The sequence below is a fragment of the Carassius carassius genome, chromosome 12, assembly GCF_963082965.1.
Source record: "Carassius carassius chromosome 12, fCarCar2.1, whole genome shotgun sequence".
NCBI lineage: Eukaryota > Metazoa > Chordata > Actinopteri > Cypriniformes > Cyprinidae > Carassius > Carassius carassius.
The window spans coordinates 25407999-25430498 of record NC_081766.1 but is presented as its reverse complement, the minus strand read 5'-3'; the positions used below and the strand labels follow the sequence as shown (position 1 = coordinate 25430498).

The 22500-nt window shown below is 38.7% G+C and overlaps 1 protein-coding gene and 1 long non-coding RNA gene across 2 annotated transcripts in view; one reads left to right on the top strand and one right to left on the bottom strand.

Moving 5' to 3' along the window:
* The window catches only part of LOC132155128 (mesoderm induction early response protein 1-like), a 47289-nt gene that overhangs the window by 15219 nt on the left and 9570 nt on the right, over positions 1-22500 (bottom strand). The window lies entirely within an intron of this gene.
* On the top strand, positions 3389-3779 carry LOC132155130 (uncharacterized). Its single transcript, XR_009437225.1, has 2 exons — positions 3389-3464; positions 3724-3779. It is a non-coding gene; the product is annotated as an uncharacterized LOC132155130 (long non-coding RNA).

The following is a 22500-nucleotide window of genomic DNA, read 5'->3' as shown; positions in this document are numbered from 1 at the left end:
TTGTAAACCATTTTCTTAGTGGTTGGTTTAGGTCATGTGACTCTTGGGTTAGAGGTTAACCAGGAAATAGCCGCTGTGTTCCAGTTTTCTTTCAATGTGGTGGGCCAACAAGTCATCTCTCGGTTTTCTTTATGTTTTTTTGTGCCTCGGAAAGGCTTTGCCTGTAAGTTTGTTATCTTTTTTCAGTGTTTGCATGTTTTTGCACCCAGAAGGAGCAATCAAGCTTTATGTGATCCTGGATGACCAGAGCATTAGATCGCTCGCTAGAACCAAGTTCTTCGACTTGCTGCATGTCAAAGGAGAGAAGTCAACATATACTCTACGTACCTGTGCAGGTGTGACAGAGACTGTGGGAAGAAGAGCTACTGGTTTCATTATAGAGTCTTTAGATGGAGTAATGAAGGTGAAATTGCCAACGTTGATCGAATGCAACAATATGCCAGATGACAGGGCCGAGATACCAACACCTGATGCAGCACGTTGGCACACTCACCTAAAGCCCATCGCTCATTGCATTCCTCCTTTGGATCCAGAAGCCCAAATTCTTCTCCTTTTGGGTCGTGACATCCTTCAGGTTCATAAAGTACGGGAGCAACGTAATGGTCCTAATAACGCACCCTACGCGCAAAGACTAGACCTAGGATGGGTCGTAGTTGGAGACGTCTGCTTAGGATCTGTCCACAGGTCTGCAGCACTTAGTGCTTACCGTACACATGTACTTGATAATGGACTTCCTTCTCTACTTCCTCCATGTCCCAACAAACTCAGGGTTAGGGAGAAGTTTGACATCAAGCCTCTGCCTGAGATATCTCTGGCGCACGGCACCTTCATCTTTGATGACTATGCCATAGGCGATACCATCTTTGAGAGGAAAAAAAAGGGGGATAATAAAGTTGGATTGTCTATTGAAGACAGGCGTTTTTTGGATATCATGGATAAAGAGATGTTCATGGACGAGAGCAATAGTTGGGTCGCACCACTCCCATTCAGAACACCTCGCCAACGACTCCCTAATAATAGAGAACAGGTATTTACACACCTAACCTCCCTTTTGCGCACATTGGAAAAGAAGCCTGAGATGAAGTCTCATTTTGTTACCTTCATGCAGAACATCTTTGATTGTGACCATGCCGAAGTAGCCCCTCCTCTTCGAGAAGGCCAGGAATGTTGGTATTTACCTACCTTTGGGGTGTACCACCCACAGAAGCCCGGTCAGATCAGAGTTGTCTTCGACTCCAGCGCGCAAAAACAGGGCATCTCCTTGAACGATGTTCTTCTCTCTGGTCCTGACTTAAATAATAGCCTCTTGGGAGTTTTACTACGTTTTAGAAGGGAGCTGGTAGCTGTAACTGCAGACATCGAACAGATGTTTCACAGCTTCATTGTGAAAGAGGAAGATAGAGACTTAGTTTTCTCTGGTTCAAGGATAATGACACCAGCAAAGAGATTATTGAATACCGCATGAGGGTGCACGTGTTCGGTAATAGTCCATCTCCTGCTGTAGCCATTTATGGTCTTCGACGAGCAGCGGCTTATGGTGAGGAGAGGGAATTTGACCTCCTCGGGCCAGAGTTGGACACAGAAGTTCGTCCTCTAGCTACTAATGTATCCGATGATTTTCATCTTGAATGTCAACGATTCGAGCGATTCTCTTCTTGGAGGTCATTAGTCAGAGCCATAGCTTTTCTCATACATGTCGCCCAGACTTACAAGTCGTCTGATGACAGAGAAAGCCTGCAGCTCATGGCACTACTGTGCTAAGCCTCTTACAGTGAAAGAGTTGTTACAAGCAGAGGAAGTTGTAATCAAGAGCGTTCAGAGGGAAGCTTACCAAGAAGAGCTCACCTGCATCGCCAAAGGAGATGACATCCCGACGCACAGCGCTCTGAAAAAACTGAACCCTTACATAGATAGTAGAGGTCTTCTCAGGATAGGAGGTCGGCTTAAAAATGCAACTTTGGATCTCCAAGAGAAGTTTCCTTTGATTGTTCCAGGACGCAGTCATGCTGCGAAGCTACTTGTGGAGTATTACCATGATCGAGTCAAGCATCAGGGTCGTGTGTTTACTGAATCAGCTATCCGCAATGCAGGGTATTGGATTGTTGGTGTTAGGAAGCTTATCAACAGCATTGTAGACAAGTGCATCGTATGCAACAAGCTTCGTGGGAAGGTAACTGAGCAGAAGATGGCGGACTTGCCCATCGATCACCTGAGCACTGAACCTCCCTTCACGCACGTCGGTCTTGATGTTTTTGGACCTTGGACAGTTGTCGCAAGGCGCACGCGAGGAGGACAAGCTCAGAGCAAAAGATGGGCTGTTCTTTTCACTTGTATGAGTATTCGTGCCATACATATTGAGCTGATTGACAGTATGGATTCATCCACCTTTATAAACGCCTTGAGAAGGTTTTTTGCTCTACGAGGTCCTGCCAAATCCGGTCTGATTGCGGGACCGATTTTGTAGGAGCCTGTAAAGAGCTGGAAATTGTGGTAAATGATCCTCAAGAGCCTAGTGTGAGGAAGTACCTGGGTGGAGAGGGTTGTTCATGGGTCTTCAATCCACTTCACGCATCCCACATGGGAGGAGCCTGGGAGCGGATGATAGGAGTCTCCAGGCGCATACTAGATTCCATGCTCCAACAGATCAGTCCTTCCCGCTTGACACATGAAGTGTTGTCTACCTTGATGGCAGAGGTTACAGGAATTGTCAATTCAAGACCCCTTGTTCCTATTTCAACAGACCCAGATTCACCTTTCTTGTTAACGCCAGCCATGCTCCTAACTCAAAAGGGTCATACACTCCTCCCACCTCCAGGTGACTTCAAGGAAACCAATCTCCATAGACAGCAATGGAGAAGGGTGCAACATCTTGCTAATACTTTCTGGAATAGATGGAGGCGTGAATACCTCTCAACGCTTCAAAGCCGAAGCAAATGGCAAGAGGAACGACGAAATCTAAGAGAGGGCGATGTTGTCCTTCTTAAGGATGCTTAAAGTAAGCGCAATGAATGGCCTATGGCTCTTGTGACCAAGATTTTTCCTAGCAGTGACAAAAGAGTCAGAACGGTTGAACTAAGAGTTGCAAGGAATGGGACAATCAAGACATTCCTAAGACCTATATCGGAAACAGTTCTGCTCATGCCAACGGAGGACTGATATTTGTGAGGTCTTATGTGAACATTCTCAGGTTATATGGTGGTATCTAAACAATACCAGGCGGGGAGTATCATGACACACATTTGTTTTTTTTATTTGCTAGCACCATCATGTGGCAGTTTGGTGTTATAACAAAGAAATTGATTATTGTAAACCATTTTCTTAGTGGTTGGTTTAGGTCATGTGACTCTTTGGTTAGAGGTTAACCAGGAAATAGCCGCTGTGTTCCAGTTTTCTTTCCATGCGGTGGGCCAACAAGTCATCTCTCTGTTTTCTTAATGTTTTTGTGCCTCGGAAAGGCTTTGCCTGTAAGTTTGTCTTTTTTCAGTAAGTCAATCTTTTTTCAGTGTTTGCATGAACGTGTATATAAATATTTGTAATTCATTAGTTTGTGTTTAAAAACGAACTATTCAACAGTGATGGCAATTTGTTTATAATTACACTAAGAAGAACTGATTGTAGCCTTTTAATATGTGCTCAGAGAATATTTGTAAACAGCGGAAATTCATTTGTGTTTATTTTGAGAATATTTTGTAACAAGACATTTGTAATCTTTGTATATTTCAGTTTTACAAAAAAGAGAAAGAAGAGGAAAGAACAAAACAGTAAAACTTTCAACTTTACTACTGCGTCTGCCCTTTTCTGACTCCTGTTAGCTATCTGTCAATGTTGCGTAGATGGAACACGCATCTAGGACAGAATAGATGCAATATGGATAAACAAATGATAAAGCTTGGCTTATTGAATATCAGATCCCTTTCTATGAAAACACTTTGTAAATAATATGATCACGGATCATAATCTAGATGTGCTCTGTTTGACAGAAACCTGGCTAAAACCTAATGATTACATTATTTTAAATGAGTCCACACCCCAAGATTACTGTTTTAAACATGAGCCGCGTCCAAAAGGCAAAGGGGGAGGTGTTGCTTCAATTTATAACAAAGTTTTCAGGATTTCTCAGAGGGCAAGCTTCAAGTATAACTCGTTTGAAGTAATGGTGCTTCATATAACATTATCCAGAGAAACAAATGTTAATGATAAATCCCCTGTGATGTTTGTACTGGCTACTGTATACAGGCCACCAGGGCACCATACAGACTTTATTAAAGAGTTTGGTGATTTTACATCTGAGTTATTTCTCACTGCAGATAAAGTTATAATAGTTGGTGATTTTAATATCCATGTTGATAATGAAAAAGATGCATTGGGATCAGCATTCATGACATTCTGAAATCTATTGGGGCAGAGACAATTTATAAGAGACATGCCACTTCCTCAATACTCAATACAACTATATAAGGAAAACCCATAATGGCAAAGATAGCAGTTGTATGCACATGTCCCGCCCTCTCCCGCTGGAAAGCCAATCATCTGCTTTTTACAGTCAAGCTGGGAAACATTTAAGCCTATTATCTGGTTCCACTGACGTATGCACACAGTTGAGGAACCCTTCCGCATGTGTAGTAAAAGTATAACCTGTGGTGAAAAAGGCGCTTTAAACCTTATTTTGGGGCAAAGTCATCAACCTTTTTTCAGCGATTTTTATCATATTTTACTGCTGTTTCTATACATGCAGTTTTTATGTCCCAGTGACCAGTGAATGTGCAGTTCTGACTCTATGCCCATTAATTTTGATAGGAGCCTGGTCTTGTTAGTCTGAAATAGCTGCCCGGAGGTGTTGCCAAGATGGTGGCCGAGTGGCACGACTTGCCTAAAAGGACTTTGATTGGGGTTAGACAACACATCTCAGGACCGACTCATTGTCGAAATCATACTCTAGATATAATACTGTCACATGGAATTGATGTTGATGGTGTTGAAATTATGCACCCAAGTGATGATATCTCAGATCATTATTTAGTTTTGTGCAAACTTCATATAGCCAAAATTGTAAATTCTATTTCTTGTTACAAGTATGGTAGAACCATCACTTCTACCACAAAAGACTATTTTTTAAGTTATCTTCCTGATGTATCCGAATTCCTTAGCATATCCAAAACCTCAGAACAACTTGATGATGTTACAAAAACGATGGACTCTCTCTTTTCTAGCATTTTAAATACACTCACCTAAAGGATTATTAGGAACACCATACTAATACTGTGTTTGACCCCCTTTCACCTTCAGAACTGCCTTAATTCTACGTGGCATTGATTCAACAAGGTACTGAAAGCATTGTTTAGAAATTTTGGCCCATATCGATATGATAGCATCTTGCAGTTGATGGAGATTTGTAGGATGCACATCCAGGGCATGAAGCTCCTGTTCCACCACATCCCAAAGATGCTCTATTGGGTTGAGATCTGTTGATTGTGGGGGCCATTTTAGTACAGTGAACTCATTGCCATGTAGTGCATTATCCTGCTGGAAGTACCCATCAGAGGATGGGTATATGGTGGTCATAAAGGGATAGACATGGTCAGAAACAATGCTCAGGTAGGCCGTGGCATTCAAACGATGCCCAATTGGCACTAAGGGGCCTAAAGTGTGCCAAGAAAACATCCCCCACACCATTACACCACCACCACCAGCCTGCACAGTGGTAACAAGGCATGATGTATCCATGTTCTCATTATGTTTACGCCAAATTTTAACTCTACCATCTAAATGTCTCAACAGAAATCTTGACTCATCTGACCAGGCAACATTTTTCCAGTCTTCAACTGTCCAATTTTGGTGAGCTTGTGCAAATTGTAGCCTCTTTTTCCTATTTGTAGTGGAGATGAGTGGTACCCGGTGGGGTCTTCTGTTGTTGTAGCCCATCCGCCTCAAGGTTGTGCGTGTTGTGGCTTCACAAATGTTTTGCTGCATACCTCGGTTGTAATGAGTGGTTATTTCAGTCAAAGTTGCTCTTCTATCAGTTTGAATCAGTCAGACCATTCTCCTCTGACCTCTAGCATCAACAAGGCATTTTCGCCCACAGGACTGCCACATCCTGGATGTTTTTCCCTTTTCACACCATTCTTTGTAAACCCTAGAAATGGTTGTGCGTGAAAATCCCAGTAACTGAGCAGATTGTGAAATACTCCGACCAGCCCATCTGGCACCCACATCCATGCCACACTCAAACTTGCTTAACCTCTTAGCCTGCACCCCGACGCCCTCGTCCTGAACGCCCCTCAACTTGCACGTGTCAGTGTTTATGAATAGATTAAATCAAGCGGGAAAAATTTAATCTTGACAAACTATGTATCATTATAAAGATTTAAGCCTCAAGCATCGACGACAGATTGCTGTTTTTCAATGGAAAGCTTATAAAGACTGTATTTGCACCATTTGTGTAAGCAGTACACATAAAAGCATGAACATGAGAAACGCAGTACATACCAGATCCGTCGTAATAACGAGTCATAAACACATTCACAGCTATAAATCCCGGTTTAGTTAGAAAGGTAAGGGTCCACTGAATGACATCTCATGAAGCACGTTTAGTCCAACGAAGCAATAAGGTTGTAATATGGATCATAATTCCTTTGTTTACGTTTCAGTTCTTCAGCGACAGAACTGTTTGCGTCTGTTATGGAATAACTCACAGCCGGAAACTGCATCTTGGTAGTAAAAAAACGGCATGGTATCAAAGTGAACGCGTCTATATGAATAAAGAGAGTGGATTATTTACTTTATGGCACATTTGTATCTCTATAAGTGGCCATCAGCACATCAGCACTTATTTGCATCGTAATTCATTGTAAATGCTGCATTTCTAGCAATCTCAGGATCTTCTTTAATTGGCAAAGTTAAATCTTTTTTTATTTTTCTTATTATTCTTATTTTTCTTATTCAAATTATTCTTATTGTATTTTTCTAGTGCTCAAATAAATCACTTATATGGTGTTTAAGTTTCTGTCTAGTGTTTTATAATTGAAAAAAACTATGCAGTTTGTAGAAGACTTCAATACTATTGGGAAATATATTTTCTTATATTTGGGGGGTGGGTGGTGTAGACATAGTCTCATAAAAATATTTTCAGGAGTCTCATTTTTCATGATATCTTATTCAGATTTGAAATAGAAACTCATGAGACATGTGGCTTTCAATCCATTACTTTTCTAGATTGCTTCAGGACTCATTTAATGTATTTTTATATCAAATATAAAAATATTTAAGTGTGGTAAAAAAATAAAAAAAATCAAGGCACTTCAGTGTCTATAAATTTCAATATTTTTGAGCAATATCAAATCTGGTTGATAAAAAGTAAAGCCCAAAGGGTCTTCTTTCCAAAGACACCACAATTATGTTTGTAACACTCTGAAGTAGGAAACTGTTACAATTATAAGTTAGGTAGAGCACTTTCAGCTGTGAGTCCCGTAATGGGGGGTGCTGGCTAACAGGTTAAATCACCTTTCTTTCCCATTCTGACATTCAGTTTGGAGTTCAGGAGATTGTCTTGACCAGGACCACACCCCTAAATGCATTTAAGCAACTGCCATGTGATTGGTTGATTTGATAATTGCATTAATTAGAAATTGAACAGGTGTTCCTAATAATCCTTTAGGTGAGTGAACAGTTGCCCCTTTACGCTTAAGGAAGGTTAAAGAAAACAGTCTGACACCATGGTATAATGAGCATACTCACACCCTAAAGAGAGCAGCCTGAAAAATGGAGCACAGCTGGAGGAAAACAAAACTAGAGGTGTTTAGTATTGGTTGGCGGGAAAGTAACCTATCCTACTGAAAAGCATTAAAAACTGCTAGGCCTGATTACTTTTCTTCTCTTTTAGAAGAAAACAAACATAACACCAGGTATTTATTTAATACCGTGGCTAAATTAATGAAAAATAAAGCCTCAACAAGTGTTGACATTTCCCAACATCACAGCAGTTATGACTTTATGAACTACTTCTAAAATCGATACTATTAGAGATAAAATTGTAACCATTCAGCCGTCAGCTACAGTATCGCACCAGACAGTGCACTATAGACCCCCTGAGGAACAGTTCCACTCATTCTCTACAATAGGAGAGGAAGAATTGTATGAACTTGTTAAATCATCTAAACCAACAACATGTATGTTAGACCCTATTCCATCTAAGCTCCTAAAAGAGGTGCTTCCAGAAGTCATAGATCCTCTTGACTATTATTAATTCCTCATTGTACATAGGATATGTCCCCAAAACCTTCAAACTGGCTGTTATTAAGCCTCTCATTAAAAAAACACATCTTGACCCCAAAGAACTAGTTAATTATAGACCGATCTCGAATCTCCCTTTTCTGTCCAAGATACTAGAAAAGGTAGTATCCTCACAATTATATTCCTTCTTAGAGAAAGATGGTATCTGTGAGGATTCCCAGTCAGGATTCAGACTAGGGGTGGCCGATATCTCGATATTTAAAATATCTCGATATCAAAATAATTTATAAACACGATATGGATTTTGACATATCGTATATATCGATATATTGTTTATATTTAATTCTGATTCCGCCAATTTGCTTGTTTGCCTTCTCTGTGCTGTGCTCGCCCCCGCTCGCTCGCCCCCCGCCTCCTTGATTTTGTCCCCCCTCCCCTTGCGTGACCAGAACTAGTCCACAAAAAAAAAAAAAAACGCAGGAAGATGTCTACTGTAGGGCCCTATGATTTCCACGATGGAGAAATGCATCAGAATTTACATAGTTTAATGTGGTGTGTCACGGAATTTGTAAAATTTTGAATGAATTAATCAAAAGTAGGTCATTACCCTTGCATAAAATCGCGATATGGACTTTTATCTGCAAGTATTAAGCCGGAAAAGTCTATTTAAATATGAATCCTGCATGTTCTGCGTGTCTGTGTTAATGAATGGTGCAGAAGCACGGCTTCGTCTATTACACACATGGAAGCTCGCGTGATTTCAGCGTCTTTCCTCTCACTAAATGAGGACGTAAACACATGAAGAACATCAAGAACTGCACTGAGAGTCACTTCATGAGCATTTGACCGTTTGAATGTACATAGCCCACTACTACTACTATTAAAATAAAACGGAACATAATTTTTTTATGGAATAATCACACATTTCTTCCATGTTTTATTTTTAATAGTAAATCCCCTTTGTTTACCCAAAAATAAAGTTTGCTTAATTTTAAATAATTAAAAGATAAATTAAGAATGTTTCATGTCTTCATTTGATAACCAGACAGAATTTCTGAAGGGAAAAAACATTTCACATAAGACTATTTTAAGAATTTTTTTTACTAATTATAACTATATTGAGATATATTTTTTTGCTCCATATCGCCCAGCCCTAATTCAGACCATATCATAGTATTGAGACTGCTCTCCTTAAAAATACAAATGACCTGCTCTTATCATCTGATTGTGGTTGTATCTCTCTATTAGTGCTATTGGATCTTAGTGCTGCGTTTGACACTATTAACCACAACATTCTTTTGCATAGACTAGAACAGTCTGTTGGTATTAATGGAAGTGCACTGGCATGGTTTAAATCATACTTATATGACCGCCATCAGGTCGTAGCAGTGAATGAAGAGGTATGATATCGATCACAAGTGCAGTATGGAGTACCTCAAGGCTCAGTACTAGGGCCGCTACTTACGCATTTATGACCTCAAGGTTAGATTATTGTAATGCTTTATTGGGTGGTTGTTCTGCACACTTAGTAAACAAACTACAGCTAGTCCAAAATGCAGCAGCAAGAGTTCTTACTAGAACCAGGAAGTATGACCATATTAGCCAGGTCCTGTCAACAATGCACTGGCTCCTTATAAAACATCGTATAGATTTTAAAATATTGCTTATTACTTATAAAGCCCTGAATGGTTAAGCACCTCAGTGTTTAAATGAGCTCTTGTTACATTATAATCCTCCATGTCCGCTGCGTTCTCAAAACTCAGGCAATTTGATAATACCTAGAATATCAAAATCAACTGCGGGCTGCAGATCCTTTTCCTATTTGGCGCCTAAACTCTGGAATAACCTACCTAACATTGTTCGGGAGGCATACACAGTCTTGCAGTTTAAATCTAGATTAAAGACCCATCTCTTTAAGTCAAGTCAAGTCAAGTCACCTTTATTTATATAGCACTTTAAACTAAAAACATTGCGTCAAAGCAACTGAACAACATTCATTAGGAAAACAGTGTGTCAATAATGCAAAATGACAATTAAAAGCAGTTCATCATTGAATTCAGTGATGTCGTTTCTGTTCAGTTTAAATAGTGTCTGTGCATTTATTTGCAATCAAGTCAACAATAAAGAAAAAAACCTTGGGAGAAACCAGGCTCAGTTGGGGGGCCAGTTCTCCTCTGACCAGACGAAACCAGCAGTTCAATTCCAGGTTGCAGCAAAGTCAGATTGTGCAGAAGAATCATCTGTTTCCTGTGGTCTTGTCCTGGTGGTCGTCTGAGACAAGGTCTTCACAGGGGATCTGTATCTGGGGCTCTAGTTGTCCTGGTCTCTGCTGTCTTTCAGGGATATAGAGGTCCTTTCTAGGTGCTGATCCACCATCTGGTCTGGATATGTACTGGATCCGGGTGACTGCAGTGACCCTCTGATCTGGATACAGACTGGATCTGGTGGCTACGGTGACCTCGGAATAAGAGAGAAACAGACTAATATTAGCGTAGATGCCATTCTTCTAATGATGTAGCAAGTACATCGGGTGTTATGGGACATGTTCCCAGTTACGGTTTACCTAATTAATGCAGCCTAAAAATCCTTTAACGCATTTGAATATTAAAAGCATATTAGTATGCTATGTGTAAGCCAGGTTAAAGAGATGGGTCTTTAATCTAGATTTAAACTGCAAGATTGTTTCTGCCTCCCGAACAATGTTAGGTAGGTTATTCCAGAGTTTAGGAGCTAAATAGGAAAAGGATCTGCCGCCCGCAGTTGATATTGATATTCTAGGTATTATCAAATTGCCTGAGTTTTGAGAACGTAGCGGACGTAGAGGATTATAATATAAAAGAAGCTCACTCAAATACTGAGGTGCGAAATCATTCAGGGCTTTATAAGTAATAAGCAATATTTTAAAATCTATACAATGTTTGATAGGGAGACAGTGCAGTGTTGAAAGGACCGGGCTAATATGGTTATAATTCCTGGTTCTAGTAAGAACTCTTGCTGCTGCATTTTGGACTAGCTGTAGTTTGTTTACTAAGTGTGCAGAACAACCACCTAATAAAGCATTACAATAATCTAACCTTGAGGTTATAAATGCGTAAGTAGCGGCCCTAGTACTGAGCCTTGAGGTACTCCATACTGCACTTGTGATCGATATGATACCACTTCATTCACTGCTACGAACTGATGGCGGTCATATAAGTATGATTTAAACCATGCTATAATGCACTTCCATTAATGCCAACAAAGTGTTCAAGTCTGTGCAAAAGAGTGTTGTGGTCAGTTGTGTCAAACGCAGCACTAAGATCCAATAGAACTAATAGAGAGATACAACCACGATCAGATGATAAGAGCAGGTAATTTGTAACTCTAAGGAGAGCAGTCTCAGTACTATTGATACGGTCTAAATCCTGACTGGAAATCCTCACATATACCATATTTCTCTTAGAAGGAATATAATTGTGAGGACACCACCTTTTCTAGTATCTTGGACAGAAAAGGGAGATTCGAGATTGGTCTAAAATTAACTAGTTCTTTGGGGTCAAGTTGTGGTTTTTTTGATGACAGGCTTAATAACAGCCAGTTTGAAGGTTTTGGGCACATATCCTAATGACAATGAGTAATTAATAATAGTCAGAAGAGGATCTATGACTTCGGGAAACACCTCTTTTAGGAACTTAGATGGTATAGGGTCTAACATAAATGTTGTTGGTTTAGTTGATTTAACAAGTTTATACAATTCTTCCTCTCCTATAGTAGAGAATGAGTGGAACTGTTCCTCAGGGGGTCTATAGTGCACTGTCTAATGCGATACTGTAGCTGACGGCTGAATGGTTACAATTTTATCTCTAATAGTATCGATTTTAGAAGTAAAGTAGGTCATAAGTCATTACTGCTGTGATGTTGGCAAATGTCAACACTTGAGGCTTTATTTTTTGTTAATTTAGCCACTGTATTGAATAAATACCTGGGGTTATGCTTGTTTTCTTCTAAAAGAGAAGTAATTGGATCTAGCAGTTTTTAATGCTTTTCTGTAGGATAGGTTACTTTCCCGCCAAGCAATACCAAATTGTTTTCCTCCAGCTGCGCTCCATTTTTCGGGCTGCTCTCTTTGGGGTGTGAGTATGCTCATTATACCATGGTGTCATACTGGTTTCCTTAGCCTTCCTTAAGCGTAAAGGAGGAACTGTGTTTAAAATGCTAGAAAAGAGAGAGTCCATAGTTTCTGTTACATCATCAAGTTGTTCTCAGGTTTTGGATATGCTAAGGAATTCAGATACATCAGGAAGATAACTTAAAAAATAGTCGTATTTTATGGTAGAAGTGATGGTTCTACCATACTTGTAACAAGAAGTAGAATTTACAATTTTGGCTATATGAAGTTTGCACAAAACTAAATAATGATCTGAGATATCATCACTTGGCTGCATAATTTCAACATTATCAACATCAATTCCATGTGACAGTATTAAATCTGGAGTAAGATTTCGACAATGAGTAGGTCCTGAAACGTGTTGTCTAACACCAATAGAGTTCAGAATGTCTATAAATGCTGATACCAATGCATCTTTTTCGTTATCAACATGGATATTAAAATCACCAACTATTAAAACTTTATCTGCAGCCAGAACTAATTCGGATGTTAAATCACCAAACTCTTTAATAAAGTCTGTATGGTGCCCTGGTGGCCTGTATACAGTAGCCAGTACAAACATCATGGGATTTATCATTAACATTTGTTTCTCTGGATAATGTTATATGAAGCACCATTACTTCAAATGAGTTATACTTGAATCCTGCCCTCTGAGAAATCCTGAAAACGTTGTTATAAATTGAAGCAACACCTCCCCCTTTGCCTTTTAGATGCGGCTCATGTTTATAACAGTCATCTTGGGGGGTGGACTCATTTAAAATAATGTAATCATCAGGTTTTAGCAAGGTTTCTGTCAAACAGAGTACATCTAGATTATGATCAGTGATCATATTATTTACAAAAAGTGTTTTCGTAGAAAGGGATCTGATATTCAATAAGCCAAGCTTTATCATTTGTTTATCCGTATTGCATCTGTTTTTTATTTGTTGAACCTCAATTAAATTGTTACTCAACTTGGTTTGGATGTTTTTTGTATTTTCTAGTTCGAAGAACATACACAGTCTCTATAATGTGATATCTAAGTGAAAGAGTCTCTATGTGCTGAGAATTAACTGACCTCTTTGACGTGAGGCAGCTAGCAGACGGTCGGTTTAGCCAGTCTGTCTGCTTCCTGACCTGGGCCCCAGTTAGTCAAGTATAAACACTAAGACTATTTGCCATATTTCTAGAGAGAAGAGCGGCGCCATCCCAGGAGGGATGAAGACCATCTCTTTTCAACAGGTCAGGTCTGCCCCAAAAGCTCGTCCAATTGTCTATGAAACCTATGTTTAACCTGGCTTATACAAAACACACTAATATGCTTCTAATATCGAAATCCGTTAAAAGGTTTTTAGGCTTCATTAATTAGGTAAACCGGAACGGGGAACAGTTCCCATAACACCCGATGTACTTGCTACATCATTAGAAGAATGGCATCTACGCTAATATTAGTCTGTTTCTCTCTTATTCCGAGGTCACCGTAGCCACCGGATCTAGTAAATATCCAGACCAGATGGTGGATCGGCACTTAGAAAGGACCGCTACAGCCCTGAAAGACAGCAGAGAACAGGACAACTAGAGCCCCAGATACAGATCCCCTGTAAAGACCTTGTCTCAAATGACAACCAGGACAAGACCACAGGAAACAGATTATTCTTCTGCAAAATCTGACTTTACTGCAGACTGGAATTGACCTGCTGGTTTCGTCTGGTCAGAGGAGAACTGGCCCCCCAACTGAGCCTGGCTTCTCCCAATGTTTTTTTTCTCCATTCTGTCATCGATGGAGCTTTAGTTCCTTGCTGCTGTCGCCTCTGGCATGCTTACTTGGGGTCACTTCATTTACAGCGATATCGTTGACTTGATTGCAAATGATTGCACAGACACTATTTAAACTAAACAGAGAAGACAAAACTGAATTCAATGATGAACTGCCTTTAACTGTCATTTTGCATTATTGACACACTGTTTTCCTAATGAATGTTGTTCAGTTGCCTTGACGCAATGTATTTTGTTTAAAGCGCTATATAAATAAAGGTGACTTGCCTTGGCTTGACTATAGTTAATGTTGGGACTGTCCTCTATCAGTGTGCCAAATTATATAACTTTCCCACAATCGGTTCTATGGGCTGCCATAGACTTGTGGTGGAAGAAGAAGACGACGACGAAGAAGAATGCCAACGGATACAATAGGTGCCTACACACCATCGGCATCAGACGAACAGCAGGAATGAGTAATTAAAACCGTTTTAAGATTATTTTAGGCAAAATGGCTTGAAAACAATAAACACCGCAACTATAATAGGATTTATTGGCATATCACGTTTGACCAATAGGTGGCGCTGTTACCAAATTAGTGTGGAATGGTCAGTGTGAGGTGACTATTGCACATACAAAGTTTGATGTCAGTATGTGAAAGCTTTGAAGAGATATAGCCTTCTAATAGAGTAATTCATCACAGTGCTTAAAGTTTATAGCAGCGCTGTACGAAAACGGTTGCGTCTATCGACACGAAATCCATATTTTTTTGGTCAGCACAGTCTGAAGATGATTTTACTCAATTTTGGTGAAAATCTGACCAACGGTTGATGAGGAATAAATCAAATTGGACGACAGCAAGTTATATCTATGTTGTCGGCATGACCCAAGGAATATTTTGAGACCAGTTTCATTACAATAGGTCAATGCAATCAAAACTTTTGAAATTTTCAAAAATGCTAATAATAGTCCAGCCTGGATAGAACAAAAGCTTGAATAAAGAAGTTTTGTTGCATATTCCGAAAGAAAGTTTTTTTCTTTGATCTTCCTAATGTTTTTTGATCTTTCATTCTGAAATAAATCTTCTGAAAAGAAAGGGTTTTTCTTTTTTTATCTTCCTAATGTTGTTTAAAGCAAATCTGTAGGACCGGCAGTTTTAGCAATGTGGTCTGGAAAAAAATCTGCTTATCATACATCACAACTCTAACTGGAGGGTGAAATTTTTATAAATTGATGGGTTTGTTGAAACCACAAGCAGTTCGGTCTTAGCCAGGTTGAGTTGAAGGTGATGGTCCATCAACCAATAAGAAATGTCTGTTAGACATGCTGAGATGTGAGCAGGTATCGTCGGATCATCAGGATGGAATGAGAGATAGAGTTGAGTGTCATCAGCATAGCAGTGATATGAAGAGTCATGTTTCTGAATGACAGAACCTAGTGATGCCATGCAGACAGATAAGAGAAGTGGTCCTAGACCAAGATGATTGGAAAGGATGAGTTTAGAGACTTTTGCCTCAGAGAGTGGAGAGAAGGATCAAAACGAGTGTTTGCTGGTAAGATGTGTTTGACAGTTTGTAGTGTGGCAAAGAGTTTACTGAGGTTTATATTTTATTAATGAAGAATGTGGAAAAGTTCTCAGCAGTTAGAGCTGATGGAGGGGGAGGAAGAGGACAATGTTTTAAAGAACATGCGAGAGTTAGGCGAATTGTTAATTTTGTTGTGATGGTATGTCCTTTTAGCAGTGGAGATATTAGCAAAGAATGAATAGAGGAGTGCTGGATATGCATTGAAGTCAGTAGGATTTTGTGATCTTGTATTCAAGCTGGCTTGGAATACAAGAGGCAGACAGTGTCTAAACTAGACATAAGAGTGGAGCAGAAAGTATCAGTAGCACTGTTAACATCAAGAGTTGATAACTGTTCAGGGGAAGAAAGCAAGGATTAAACCATGGCAGATAGTCGGGAGGGTGAGAGTGAGTATGAGTTACGTCCAAAAGTGACATGTCAGGGCTCACATGTGACCTAATTTCCCAATGGTGCGACTAAAAAAAAACCAAGGTCGCACTGGTGCAACCAGCCGTTTGAGGGGGGGAAAGTCTTCGCAAAAGTCTCCCTGTGGTTTTAACAACAGACACTAGAGCACTGCATTTCAGCAAGAGACTGAAGGTCCACAACCTTTTTTACCCCCCTCGAGCCAGGCTTCGGGCAAATTTTCATGTCATAGTTCAGATGCAGGCCGGGCCTCCCGCCTGTTTTAGACTTCTCCTAACTTTTATACTTTAGACATCCATTAATTAGTGATGAAACAAAATTGCCATGCTAATATAAACAACACGAGACTGTGCTACTGCGACTGTCAAGAGCGGCTCGGCGGTGTTTAGTATCCCGCAGCAGCAGCGCAGCTGAACAGTTCTCCGTTCAAGTTCATGCAATAGGATTAAGCTTGCAAAGCACCGGCAAAAGTATTTATCATAAATGTGACGGGGGAAATAGTAAGGAGATATTTGAATTATTTAATAATAAACTTGTGTTTTCTGAGCCTGTGTCGCAAGGATGAAGTTGCCTGTCTCGCCATCTCCTCATTAGACCCACCTTTAGAGAGAAGTGCATCTTTACGGATTATGATTATAATGAAGAAGTTTTGTTTTAGATTTATTTTATTTCGTTAAGTAGTCATTTAAAACTTTCTACAGATATATTTGTCATGTCTGTGAGGCATGTTTTCAATGAGTGTCAGTTCATTTTTGTACTCCTGTTAGAGGACATGGCAGAAAGCCCAACGATTTGTTGATATTGTGAGTGCACACAAATAAAAGTAGACCATTTGCAGCTACATTTATTAGCAAAAATGTCCTGCAAAGCATCTCCTCACAAACTATTGGATATAGTGCACATTTGTCTGCAGTGTTGGGCAAGTTACTCTAAAAATGTAATCAAATTACTGATTATTCCTTTTAAAAGTAATTACGTTACTGTTCTGATTACTATATTTCAAAAGTAATTAGTTATTTTACTAGTTACATTACTTTTTCTTTTATGAAAATCCCATGAAATTTATGAAATCCCAGCAGGCACGCTACCGATATAAAATTGATATTAAAGCATCATTATTCACAGAACACTGTTATTTTTAACTAAAGCAGCGGTTGCTGCATGCATGGTTTGGCAGAATGCAAGCAAAGAGCACTGCATTTATAATCTCTAAAAGACATCTCAGTCATAGGCAGAACGTGTGTAAGGCTGCGGCCACGTATGGGGACTTGGGGCAAAAATGACACTTAATTGGACAAAAAAATGCCCTTGCACAAACAAATATAATCTATTACGTCTGTTGCTAACAAAGTGATTATGAATAGACAGTGTTGAATGCGGCATTAAAATAAGATCTGCTCAAGTTGCGCCGTATTTTATTATAGGTGTTTTACAGTGTTGTGCATTTTAACCTATCACACACAATTCTGTTGAGTTTAGGAATGAAATGGCAAAACAGAAGCGTTCAGATGAGTCCTCGCTGAAACTCATCAGTTTTGTTGAGCATGTGCGCGTTCGCTGACTGAATTCCGGACTCTTGCGAGTTCCTTCATCATAAACAACTAAGCGCAGATGTATGAACAAAGTAAGAGATTCATTTCACAGTTTATACAGATTTAGTGATTATAACGACAGTTTTTTGTTTTTTTGAGAAAATCAGCCGAAAAAATAACTATAAGAATAACATGAATCGTGAGTGCTTAAACTCACGACAGATTAATATTAGTGATAATGTCACTCTCTATATAAAATTGATTCACAGTTTGAATAATCGTGGAAAAAAAAACATTATATAATTATTCATTTCTGGCGTTATTATTAAATTGTAATCTCTTTTAATGCAAATTATGTCCCAAAAATTTTTTTATTTACCCTACATGACACCCATGTCTGGATCTTGCTAAAAAAGACGTGTTTATGATGTTTAATACACGGTATTATATACAGAGCAAAGATGTTTTTCATAGGGGTGGCCAGGGATGGGCCAGCAACCAGTCAGGGGAGGCACAGAAAGCTCCATTATTTCAATATAAAAATAAGTTTGATTATAATGTACTGGACTGTTTTAGTGCCTAAAACACAACTGAGTACAATTAAATTATACTTAACTGTAACTGAGATATTTGTAAATTAGATCAAGTTATACTGGGTGAATGACAATTTTTTTTATTCCTCACCTTGCTTGCTCTCCAACATTGCATACTCCTGGATGAGGCATGCGTAGTGATAAAAATTTGAAAAAGGCCGAAGTCAACAGCCATAAATGCCAGAATATAAAATGAGTTATTTTATGCATTTAAATATTTTCATTTTTGCATATTTTCTAGTATAAGTGCACTGTGTTCAAATTTATTTGTGCATTAAATTACAAATAAAAAAATACATATCATCTTGTGCCTTATGGTAATCTCGAACTGCAGAATATATTTTAGTACGTACATTTGAGAGACGTTCTTGTGTGCTACGTACATGCAGTTTGTGCAGTACATGCAGTTTTTAATTACCTTTTTGGCGATTTCATGACTTAGCTGACGACAGAACGAGTTTCTCGTGCGGGTTATTTATGATGAAGTGATATAAAGCGTACCACATATCTGCATACTGTTGAAGAGTGTGCACTTTAAGCACAGTAAAATGGCTGATGGGACAGGGAAGTGTGTTTTATTGACAAATAGTCTAACAACATCTCATCAGACAGTTCACAGTTGTTCTACTAAAGCTCATTTGGCTGTTGTAGCTTTTCCGCGCTCGTTTGACTTGCGCCTGACGCTCAGGTGAAGCTCAAGTGGCATCTGAAAATTCTCCCGTTTGATGTGGTCATAGCCTAAAGAGATATGGTGGTTCCGCATCTAAATAAATGCATTTCTTGTCAAGAATTTTTTTACAAAAATGCAGTTTTGATTGGGTAAGCCAAAGGAGTGGCCACGCTTTCGTTAGTGGTGGCCACCCTGTTAACCCTTGTGCGTTGTTGGGGACGTTTTCGTCCACTAGGGGGTAAAGTTGAGTCTTATTTTGGCCACAACTTTCTCTGTGTTTGAGCTAATGGAATGATTTTTGGTGACAAATCTTATTTTGACCCATATTTTGGGAAAATGCTGAAATTTTTCAAAAACTCAACGGTACACTGTGGGCAAATTCACTACCCTTTCAGGATGTTCGTGGATGAAAACATCCACTAAATTAAACTGCTGTAAAAATGTATCAGATAAATATTTCTTTCAATTTTTTTTTGCATAAATCTATTAATCAACCTCAGTCCTGATCAAAACTACCAAATTTAAAAAAAAAAATTCCAAGATTTTAACTTTTTAATTACCAAGTTCATAAATGATGTCACTGATTTGGGAAAAAAAACATACAAAATTACATATTTTCAATATAAAAAGTGATTGTGGACTGGATTGTTTTGTACCTTTTATCACAGTCTTGGGCATGTCAAAGATTAGTAACAAGATTGGCTTTGATGCATTGTTAGTTTTTGTGCAGCATTAGATTTAAATTTTTTCTCCCTAATTTGTTGTTGGTGGCTGTTTTTCCCCCATTGACTTCCAGTATAATGACATTTTTTGATTGCAAAGCCATGACACCATATAATCATGCATTCTTGATTGTTTGTGGTTTTCACTTTTGGGAAGATTTGGGAACATTTGTTATTTTTTACAGTTGATCACTAGGTGGGACCATTAACCCTAGGCCTGTGCAAAAAAAAGGCATAGTTTCTGGCTTGTATGGAGTTATATGGAGTATAATAGCAAATTAAAGTGTATGTGTGTGTGTGTGATAGAGAGAGAGAGAGAGAAAGAGAGGGTGTGAGAGAGACCTTTGTGCACTTACCTTGATGTACAGTATTTGAAAAAATCAAAATATGCACCTCATGCTCTCAGAACTACATGGAGTAAACAATAAAAAAAGAAGTGTGTTTATGCACCTGCTTCCTTTTGATGGTGAAAAGTACAGATGCCCTATAAGTGAAATGCCCAGTTTTTCTTGATTGTAAAGCCAGTTTAAAACCTTAAAATCATGTAAAAAAAATCTACCTCCGCATCAAATTTATGAACAATGTATTATGAACCAAAATGCAATACCAACTTCAAATAAGCTGCAGCTCGCTGGAGGGGTCACGCTACAATCATTTCTAAAACTTTGGTACAAGTCAAGCCCTTTCTCGTGTTGCTTGCTGCTCTTCTCACCATTAAATATCCAGCACAATGGCATGCAAGTGTTTAAATCCACGTACTTTGCTTTTGTTTAGTCTATTCGCTTGTTAAGTCTGACGTCACGTAGCAGCGCTCCCGTGTCCAAACGCTCTATCAGTTACCACGAGAAAACAACAAAAGATGCTAATATAAACTCACAATGTGATAGAATACTAGCGAAAAAGTAATAATATTAACCTATAACTCCATACCGAAGTACAAGATAGCCAGACATTGAAAATATAAATATAAAAAAAATATATAAAAATTATTTGTGTTTGGGACGCTGTGAGCACGGAGACTGTAGTGTATATCGTAAGTTTGAAAGCGTTTTAACTTAAATTATCAATATGAATAAACAGTGCTCATAAACGGCTGCTGAGGTCATATTCTCAAGTGAAGTGAGTTGAGGTCTGGACCCGGAAACAGCGCTTCTTACGTCATCACTTAACAACCGAATACTTTCACCACCATTAAAAGGCAGCAGGTGCATAAATACACTTGTGTTTACTCCATATAGTTCTATGAGCTGAGGTGTTACATTGTGATTTTCTGAAATACATTAAGGTAAGTGCGCAAAGGTCTCTCTCAAACACACTCTCTCTCTCTTTCTCACACACACACACACGTACACACTCAATATAATATGCTGTTATACTCCATATAGCTTCATATACAAGTCAGAAACTAAGCTTTTTTGCACAGGCTAAATCTAAATGGTTAATGGTCCCATCTAAGCGATCAACTGTAAAAATAACAAATGTTACCTCTTCCCAACAGGGGAAACCACCAACAATCAAGAATCTCACACACACACAAACACTATAATTTGCTGTTATATTCCATATAACTCCATATACAAGCCAGAAACTAAGTCTTTTTTTGCACAGGCCTATCTAAAGGGTTAATGGTCCCACCTAGTGATAAACTGTAAAATTAACAAATTTTACCTCTTCCCAAAAGGGAAAACCACAAACAATCAAGAATGCATGATTACATGGTGTCATGGCTTTGCAATCAAAAAATGTCGTTATAATGGAAGTCAATGGGGCAAAAACAGCCACCAACAACAAATTAGGGAGAAAAAAATTAAATCTAATGTTGCACAAACACTAAAAATGCATCAAAGCCAATGTTGCTACTAATCTTTGACATGCCCAAGACTGTTATAAAAAGTTAAAAAAAAATCCAGCCACAATTACTTTTATATTGAAAATAAGTCATTTTGGGTGTTTTTTTTTTCCAAATCAGTGACATCATTTATGAACTTGGCAATTAAAGAGTTAAAATCTTGGATTTTTTTAAAACATTTGGTAGTTTTGCTCAGGACTGAGGTTGATTAACAGATTTATGCAAAAAAAATGAAAATAAATATGAATCTGATACATTTTTACAGCAGTTTAATTGAGTGGATGTTTTCATCCCGAACAACTCGAAAGGGTAGTGAATTTGAACAATCCACAAGGGTTAATACATTTGGCTGCTTTTAGCCTTAACCTGGAGTTGGTTCACCAACCGCCTATGATCTCAGTTCATGCAATCTCACAAATCTCTGTTATAACACAATAAATATATGCATAATTTATATTTTATAATGTCTACAATTCATGTGTTGTAATGAGAGGAAACGTGAGCATGCAAATTTCAGCACTGTTTGTGCCTGCTAATCGTTTATGTTTTATATTAGGTCATGTTGCTTTTGTGCAATAGATGAATAACAATTTATTTGTTTTAGATATTTCTATTTTACTGGAGTCACGATAATCATTTTACTCTCCCGAATCCCGCACACACGAGTCTCTGCACTCGCCTATCAAGTCTTGTCCCATGCGCTGCACTCTGTTGAGTCAGGTCTCGCGGGAGAAGGTCTCTAATCCACTGGCACTTGACTCGTCAGTGCATGTGCTACAACCTTTTTACAATCTCTAGATTATAAAACATTCTGTTAGCAATGTAGCGTGGCAGTAAGAGACCTCGGCTTGTAACTATCCTCTAATTATTTTTTTGAAAATTATAACTCGTTAAATTACTCCGTTACTAAAAAAGTAATCAAATTACAGATACTGCCCAACACTGTTTGTCTGGGTCTAAAGTTTAAACATTATTATACAGTATGCTTGAACTGTTTTATATCTATAGATTTTATTTTAGGCAAGTCGTGATG